This window comes from Desmodus rotundus, chromosome 5 (assembly GCF_022682495.2).
Source record: "Desmodus rotundus isolate HL8 chromosome 5, HLdesRot8A.1, whole genome shotgun sequence".
NCBI lineage: Eukaryota > Metazoa > Chordata > Mammalia > Chiroptera > Phyllostomidae > Desmodus > Desmodus rotundus.
In genome coordinates, this window is record NC_071391.1 from 12008545 (window position 1) to 12018388 (window position 9844).

Here is a 9844-nt window from a genome sequence, read left to right on the forward strand (position 1 = left end):
CTGCGTTTGCTATGTCCCATAGGTTTTGGATTGTTGTGAGTTAATTTCCACTTCTTTCCAGAAACTTTTTCATTTCTTCCCTAATCTCATTCTTCACCCATTCATTGTTTAATAGCATGCTATTCAATCTCCATATTTTTAATGTTTTGGGGTTTTTCCCTTGAGATTTGTTTGTAGTTTCAGTTTCTTATGGTCAGAGACATTGCTTGATATGATTTCAATTTTCTTGAACTTGTTGAGGCTTGTTTTGTGTCCTATCATGTGGTCTATCTTTGAAAATGTTCCATGTGCATTTGAAAAGAATGTGTATCTTGCTTCTTTGGGATGAAAGGTTCTATATATATATCAGTTAAGTCCATTTCATCTAGGGCATTGTTCAATGCCACAATATCTTTGTTGATATTTTGTTTGGAAGATCTGTCCATCTTTCACAGAGGGGTATTAAAATCCCCTACTATCATTGTGTTGCTGTCAATATCTTTCTTGAAGTCCTTCAAGATTTTCTTTATGTATTTGGGTGCTCCTATGTTGGGAGCATATATATTTACAATGTTTATGTCTTCTTGGTGGATTCTTCCTTTGAGTATTATGAAGTGACCTTCTGGGTCTCTCTTCATGGCCCTTTTTTTGAACTTTATTTTGTCTGATTTGAGTATTGCTACCCCTGCTTTTTTTTTCTGTCCATTTACTTGGAAAATTTGTTTCCAGCCCTTCACTTTCAGTCTGTCCTGAGATGGGTCTCTTGTAGGCAGCATATGTGTGGGTCATGCTTTCTTATCCATTCAGCTATTCTATGTCTTTTGATTGGAGCATTTAAACCATTTACATTTAAGGTTATTGTTGATAGGTACTTATTCATTGCCGATTCTTTGTACCTGTGTTCTTCCTTCTGTGTTCTCTCTTTTCCTTCCTTTCCTTAGAGCAGCCCCTTTAGTATCTCTTGCAGAGCTGGTTTGGTGGAGGTATATTCTTTTAGACTTCTTTGGTCTGGAGTGGTGAGAGAGGGCATCCTTGGGAAACTCCTTATTTGGCCTTCTATCTTGATTGAGAGCCGTGCTGAGTAAAGTAGTCTTGGTTGCAGGCCTCTGGTTCTCATTACTTGGAATATTGTTTGCCATTCTCTTCTGGCTTGGAGCGTTTCCATTGAGAAGTCAGTTGCTAACCTTATTGGGGCTCCCTTGTATGTTACTTCCTGTCTCCCTTGCTGCCTTTAAGATTCTTTCTTTGTCTTGGAATTTTGCCATTTTAATTATGATGTGTCTTGTAGTGGGCCTCTTTGGCTTCCTCTTGATTGGGGCTCTCTGTGTTTCCTGGATTTGGATGACTTTTTCTCCCATCAGATTAGAGAAATATTCCACCATTACTTTTTCAAACAGGTTTTCTATCCCTTGCTCTTCCTCTTCTCCTTCTGGTATCCCTATTTTATAGATATTACCTTTCATGTTGTCCTGCATTTCCCTAAATCCCTCTTCATTCTTTCTGAGCCTCTTTTCCTTTTCTTGCTCATTCTGGGTGCTTATTTCTACCTTGCCCTGCAGTTTCCTGATCCAATCCTCTGCTTCATTGAGTCTGCTTTTGATTTCTCCTACTGTGTTCTTCAGTTCAGAAATTGTATTCTTCATTTCCCCTTGGCCCTTGTTGATAGTTTCTGTTTCCTTTTTCATGTTGATATAGTTTGCAGTGAGTTCATTGTAGTTTCCCTGTAGTTTTTGGTAGTTCTGTGTGAGCTCATTAAACTTCCTCATAACCAATTCCTTGAACTCAGTATCTGATAGTTGACTTGCCTCTTTTTCATTTAGCATTGTTTCTGAGACTTCCCCCTTTCCTTTCATTTGAGAATTGTTTCTTTGTCTTCTCATTGTTTGTGAGACTCTTCATGTTAGCCTCTTCTTCTTAGGTTGCTCTGTTCTGACCCCTTGGGTTTTTGGTGTAAACTTCTGTGATAGAATACCTGTGGGATTTAGTGGTACAGTCTTCTTGATCTCCTGATCTTACTGATCTTGGGCTGTGTTTTATGTTGGCCCTGTGTATGTCTTTGATTTTTGGTTCTTGTTGGGTCTTTCTCTGGTGGGTCTTTCCCACCAGCTGGTTATCTGAGGGTCAGTCTGTCCCCCACTTCTTGTTTTCTGTTGTGCAGGTGTGGGCAGGTTGTGTTGGAGCTGGTTCTTCTGTGTTTACAAGGTTTTGAGGCTTTTCTCTTGCTCTTGTTCAGTTGTTTGTTCTTAGTTATTTCTTCACTATTTATTTGTATTTTCAGATAGGTCCTGGGTTGACTTAGTGTGGCTTCCACTCCCTCCTTCACCTTCTTCTCATCTATTGGTGTTTCCTTTGTTGGTGCGTTTCCTCTTCCAGGAGGTATCCTGGTGTTCCCATATTCTACCCACTCTTTTTTTATGGTAGGCTTCCTCCGGGCTATGGATGTGCATGCAGAGCCTTCCTTGATTCTAAATTTCCGCAGTGCCTGTGGTCTCAGTTCCCTCCGAGATGAGGTGCAGATACTCCCCGGTGGACGGGCACACTCCCCAGTCCCTAGGCACACTCCCCCGGATGGTGCCTGTAGTCTCAGCTCCCTCTAAGATGAGGTGCAGACACTCCCCAGTGGGTGGGCACACTCCCGGTCGCGGGGCACCCTCCCCCAGTTGGTGCATGTAGTCTCACCTCCCTCCTAGTTGAGATGCAGACACTCCCTGGTCAATGCACACAGTCCCTAGATGGGTGGCGGGGTGGAGAGGAGACTGGAGCTGTTGCAGCGGAATTTCCCAAAGTGCCCCGGAGGGTCTTTTTCTTTTTGGGAAAATCCTCCTACTCAATCCTGTGGCTCCCTCCATACAATGAAGGGCTTGTCCTCTCACACAACCCACCTCTCCTGCTAGGCTTGGGACTCTCTGGGTCAGGGTCACTAACATCCCAACTTTCAACTCTCCTCAGCCAGTGCCTGCGGTCTCCCTGGGTTTAACACTTCGTCCTTATTCCCCTCCCTGCGACTTCAAGCAACCAGGTCTCTCACAGTGTTGCTCAGGCCTTGTTTGGCAGGAGAGGGGCTCTCCTCCCCCCTCCTTAACTGGCTCTCTCCCACCGGGCCTGGGGCTGCAGCAGCCGGGGTCACCGCACTGGTCCCAGGGACCTTTTTGTCCTGAAGCAATCCCCTTACCTTCTGTTACCTCAGTGTACTCTGTACTTTTTGGTCTCCTATCTTCATAAACGCTGGGCTGCTTTTGGCTGTTCGCTTTGTTTCTCAGTAGAATGGGTAGGTGTTTCACCCAGGTACAGGGGGAAGTTAACTCCACTCCCACCTATCTCGCCGCCATCTTAAGAATCCCCTAATGATATATTTCTGAGATCAAAGATGTAAATCTGTCACTTACCTGTGAGAACACTCTGAATTGGTGTCAATTGTTTTTATCCATTTTTAAAAGCAGCCCTCCATGAAATACAACGGGTAAAATTCCTTTCTGCATTCCGAAGGGAAAATTTTAAGATGTAATGACATACAATATTAGCACCCTGGAGAATGGCATTTCCAAGTTTTCCCCTTCCTTCCCTAATCAGAAATATCTCACATGCTCTAGTAAACTTAACTTGGGTTTATTCATTTACCCTACAGGAGAGTAGTTAACCCTCCTCATCCTCAGTAACCAAATGCAAACAAGGATTTGGAGATATTAGGTGACTCAGGATGACCAAAAACATCAGGCCATAGGAGCCCAATACAAACGATGACTGAAGGTGATAAAGCAAGAATAAGAAGAAGAAATAGCAGTGTCTTTGGTAGAAGAGGAAGTGGATCAGCCAAAAACTCCTTTGCTCCCATCCAGGGCCCTAAAACAACCCTCCAGCATGAGGAGACAAAAGTTTTTCTAGTTCTTATCATTTATTTGCAAGTACAGTCCAAGGAAGGCAGTGTGATGCCTGAAACCTGAGGTTCAATTCTTACCCAACTTATCTCTATCATATTTGGAGAAAGAAAAATTGAACACTAAAGTAGGCTGGTGACCTGTGAAGGAAACAGAGTCTTTGAAACAGAAAGACTTTCCTTCTGGGTTAAATATTATTAATATATGTGATCTAGAAATTTAAATCTGAGTTATATGGTTATGCTCCTATTAATAAGAAACATTTATAAAAATGTTTCCATCTAAGTCTACTTACCTATATTAATTAAAGGTGACTTGCAGATGTTCAGAGAGGCATGGGCTCTCTGATCAAGGACCTTAGAGTATTGCCTGATATAAAGTTCTGTTTTCCCCAGAATTTAGCCTGGGCTCAAAAGCCTACCCAAGTAACACAAGATCTTCTCTTCAAAAGTAATGAGGTGTATTGATGTATCATCAGATGCATCATATCTACTTTCTTACTGATTTCTTGCAGAGCTCTATAAATAGATGAACCTCTAAGAACTTGATTCTGCATGTCCTTTAACCTACAAGAAATTCCTTAAAAGTGAAGAGCTCAAAAACATGGCCTAATTCAAGATAGATTTACCTTCATCTTGTTTTATAACTTAATAATTCAATATGAAGATGGCCAGGACAGGGTGAGTGAGGAATAAGTGAGTATAGAGGATTATTAGGGCAGTGAAACTACCCTGTAGAGTACCATAAAGATGGATTTATGTCGTTATACATTTGTTCAAACTCACAGAACTTACAACAGCAAGAGAGACCCTAAGGTGAAGTATGGACTTGGGTGATTACCATGTGCCAATGTAGCTTCACCAAGGGTAACAAATGTACTGCTCTGGTAGGGGATACTGATAATGGAAGAGGCTGTGCATGTGTATATGTATACACAAGCTGTATGGCGTTCTGGGTACCTGGCACTCAATGTTGCTATTAAACATAAAAATGCTCTAAAAAATAAGCCTTCAATTTTTAAAAATTCCAATGTGACTTGTTAGCTGATGTGGAGACTTTTACATACATATGTCAGGTGTTTCTCTGAGGTGTAACTCTTTGGGGTCATGAGCTACATTGAGGAAATGATGGTGATCTATTGTTTAGATCAGCCTTAGTTACAGACACCTTGGACTCCAGCCCTGCCTCTGGCTCACAAGGCAGGGAAGGGAAAGTATATTCCCTGTTGTACATGGCCAACTGTGGTCACTATCTCCTTCCAGCATGGACTCATGGTCTCCAAGGCTGATGCAATGCTTTAATTATTTACAACGCTTGGTGCCAAAACTACTTCCACACTAACAGGCACTTTTTTATCAACTCTCCAGTGAAACCTTGTTCTAGCAACCCATGATTTGTGGGCAGGAAGCTTTGGTGATGAATCTTACTATGAGCTACTGAAAATGGCTTCTACCAGCAGACACAATTCTTGAATGGTTTCTCTGTGTCCAGTGCCCTGCCCCGGAATGAACTATGTCTGAGGCCTCTTTCCTTTCTCCCCATCATTGAGTTCATGCCAACTCTCTGCCTTTATACAAAATATCTTCCTGAGATCCCTCTCCTTACCTTCTTGTCATTCAGAGCACCAGCACAGCACCTTTGTTTATGTCCATGGCATCTAACATCACCCTTTTAGTGTGTGATCAAGTTTCTCAAATATGAATATCTTGGAGAAGATTTTTTATAAAAATTCTGTGAAGTTCAGCTTCAGACTTGATATTCACCCCAAATGATTTATCAGTCTGAACTCCAGCATTTGAGAGGCTGAAGAGTTTGATGCCATTTCAGGGTCATTTCTGACATTTCTGCCCATCAGGGATATGACAGCATAGGTTACTGCCACGTCCAATCAGCATAAAGTTTCTGTTTACAAATCAGTTCTGACATTCAGATTCATTGCTAATATATGAACATTTACTCTCAAGTGTTGGTGCACAATTTAGTCACGACTTAGAGAGAATGTCTCCTTATTTGTTTTATTATTTCCACTTTGATTTCCTTTCACATATGAAACATGAAGCAGATGGACATTCTTATATCAATCATTGTAATACTAACTTCTTTTCCAAAATGTGGACACAGACACAACAGCCACAGCTCAGCTGCAAATGACAGTAAATCACCTCAGGAACAAGCACAAATAAGGTTACAAGAAAAATGAAATTGCACCACTTTTTCTGAATTCATTTTTTTTAACCTAACACACATTATTCATAAAGAATGGAATGCTATCTCTTTTGCTTGCCTCAAACTAATTAATTATATGAATAAGTCTTGCACCATTCTGTAATAGCAATTGTGGGTGTGAATGCACATACACACATAATTCTTTTTATTATATTAGTTTTTACTTATTTTTTATTTTTTCCATTTTTTTATTTTATTGTTGTTCAAGTACTATTGTATGCATTTCCTCCCCACCTCTGCCCCTCATCCCAGTCATCCCCACCTCACTCCCCTGATTCCAAACCCCCCCTTGGTTTTGTCCATGTGTCCTTTATACTTGTTCCTTCCTCTATTTTCCCCCCTTTATACCCTCCCATCTCCTCTCTGCTTACTGCCTCTTGTTCTTAATTTCAATGGCTCTTGTTATATTGTGCTTCCTTGCTTGTTTTGTTGATTAGGTTCCACTTCAAGGTGAGACATATGGCATTTGTCATAAAGTATGTTTTAAAATTTTAATATTTTCACCCTTTCATTTGGTTTGGACAGGTGTACAAAATGAACATTGGAAGGGGTTTTGGTGATTTCTTCCAGTAGGATGTTGAAGAAAGTTTCCAGGATAGGGCAGGAAGTGTGGGAAGAGAAAACAGAGAGAAGTGCAGGACACTGGACCAAGTTTAACAGGTCAGTCTTTGCAGAGAAGGAAAATAAGCACTTCCTGGTACCACCTGGATATGATGGATACTCTATGTACCACTTCTGTTACCCAGAAAGATTTTCAAAATTCTTCTTTGGATTACTTCCCAGCAGAGCATGCTAGAGCAGAAATAACCAAGTGTCCCCAGCTACTGGGACACGATTGAAGAACTACAACTACCCAGATTTCTATTCTTGCTGAGTGACATCAGAGAAAGGTGCTAGCACACCTGAGTATGTAGGGAGGTCACTGTCATACCAGTGGGGTATGGAAAGATAATTTATCCTGGGTGACATCGGGAATCAGGTTGTAGATAACCTCTGGAAACATGGGATTAAAGCTCCCCCTCAGGTCACAGGAATCCATAATGAAAAGTGCCATCAGATTGGAGTGGGCTTTGCTGGATTTCAAGTCATCATGAGTTTGCTCTCAGTCATTTTGGCATTGGCGTTGGCATACTCTATCCTCAGGGTCTATGGGTTCCTAGAACAGAAGAAAATGCCTTTTATTGGTTATTTGGGCACTTCCACTTCCATCCCAATTGTCAAAAGTGACAAAACCAACCAGCTGTCTGGATGTAAACTCAAGTATTTTAAAGATATCACTCTACTGTCTCCTAGTTCATACTGTTTCTGTTGAGAATTCTGCTGTAATTTTTATCTTTACTTCTCTGTGCACAGTGCCTTTCCTCTTTAGCTCCTTTTAACATTTTTCTTTGATGCTGCTTTTCACCAATTTATTATAATTTATCTTTTACTATAATTTCCTCCATGATTTTTATGCTTGAGGTTTGTTAGATTCTTGGGTTTATGCATTTACAGCTTTTATTAAACTTGAGAGAAACTTGCCCTGGCTGGTGGAGCTCAGTGGATTGAGTTCAGGCGTTGAATAAAATGGTCGCTGGTTCAATTCCCAGTCCGGGCACATGCCTGGGTTGTGGGACAGGTCCCCAGTAGGGGCCACATGAGAGGCAAACACACATTGATGTTTCTCTCACTGTCTTTCTCCCTCCCTTCCCCTCTGTCTAAAACTAAATAAATAAAATTTGTGATTAATTAAATAATTAATTAATTTATTAATTAAAGGGGAAATTGGCCATTATTTCTTTCAGTATTTTTTTCTATCCTTCTTCCCATTCATTCTATCCTTTGACAATTTCAAAATCAAGTAGAGAAACAGCCACACAACCTCATCGCTGCACGGGCTGGGACATACTGGTTCATGGTCATTTCTGTAGCACTCCAACCCTTTTATTATTTTGGCCTTTATGGGATCTTCCAACAAGGTATTGCTTGAGTCAAATAGCAAACCAGTCGCAGCTCCAAGTTTCACCTCATCCTAGAGCATTTTGTAGATTTGCTTGTCCTCAGAAACTATTAATGTGTTGTGTCAATTTTTAACCAAGCTGTGCCTCATCCTGTGATTGCAGTCTATTTACTCCATTATGTTTCTCCCACCTTCTCTAATTGAGCCCTCATCTAAAATATAAGGAGATCTGGGCTCTCTATTGTCTAATAATGAGAAGGAAATTCCTGAAGCTTTCTGAGTTTTCATTTAGTCACAAATAAACATTTTTCTCATGCTATAATAAATTTGAAGGAATAACAAGAGGTAAGAATTGAGGTTTTATTTTGAGTGTCTTCATTACTTGAGAATCAATTTTACTGAAGTATAATCTTTATAAGGCCACATTCAAATATCCTCAAGAGAGAACTATAAGAAATTAGGAAAAGTGCTCATTTGAAAGAGTATGAATCCAAATAGCTACCTGTGAATACGGTATGGAGAGCTCTGACAAATGTCCCATTTGGGACTCACATATTTATTCTGCCCCCACTTGCCTAAACCAGAACTATTGGGAATCTTTGGTGCAACATAACATTTTGTCTTCAGTTGGTGGACATGCTTCACATACTTATGAGTTTACTGTGCTCCTTTATCATTAGCCCATATGACTAGGAGTAATACTTTCTGGTGCAAATCTGATGGACATTATAAACTAGAGTACTGAAATGGCATGACACTACTTAATTATGAGACTATGAAATTGAAGTGGAGTTGGTGGGGGTCGTGAATTATACACATGGATTAGGTTGTCTTCCATATGAAAAAGCATACTTTAAAATATTCTCTTATAAAACTAAAAAACCAAATTTGAGAAGTACTACACCTCACTTTTAATACCAGATCTTCTCCAAAAATCTCATTTTTGACTGTTGAGATACTATACAAGCAAACAACAACAAACATTTCCTGATACCCAAAAAAACATAAGAACCAAGGAAAATTGAGAACAGATAACAATATCCTTATTTAAGGATATTCCTTCTTTAAGGAAAATTCATTATTTTCCTGCAGATGTTCATACACCCAAAAGTAATGATCAACAATTAAGACAGATGAAGCTCCTTCTCTCCCAATTGGACAAGATTGCCACTTTCCTTTCTCCTTTTCTCTCTCTTCATCATGCATTCTTCTCTGTCCCCACTTCTTTCCTGAACATCCCTTATTTCTGCTGCTAGACTCTCTACTGCATCTTCCTCTCCTTTGTGAGGACCAGTGGAAAGACCCCAAAGAGCAACTGACTCACTGACAGTGCTGTCTTGTCCAAATATCACACTGGTCCCTCTCGCACCATGCACAGAATTAATTTGAGAAGTTTTCCAGAGACAGTCCAGGTTTTCACTGATGTTTCTGCCTTTCATGGGACTTGTTGGGTTAATCAGTGTAGACACCCCCAGTGAAGAAGACTAAGGCACTTACCCTCCAGAGGAGCAATTTCTCAGAATGTCTTCTCTAAAGTTCAGGTTTTCAAGATGGCAACTTTGAGTCTAGCTGTCCAGACCCTAGGTATTAGCTCTGATGACTGAACTCATAAGCACAAAAACAAAATGTAGGAAGACATTGGGGCATATAAACACACACACACACATACACTTATTCTGTCATATGTCAGTACTTTTCATTCTGAAGAAAAAATTGTATAGGAAGCAAAATGACCTAATGAGTATGAACAAATGTTGATAGAATTCAAGCAAGGGTCATCATAGGTTGCTCAAAATGTTCACAGACTTTAAGTAATAACCATGAT

General features: G+C 40.3%; 1 protein-coding gene across 1 annotated transcript in view; it reads right to left on the minus strand.

Moving 5' to 3' along the window:
- Positions 1-9844, minus strand: part of LOC112302700 (olfactory receptor 4C11) — a 137851-nt gene that overhangs the window by 49633 nt on the left and 78374 nt on the right. The window lies entirely within an intron of this gene.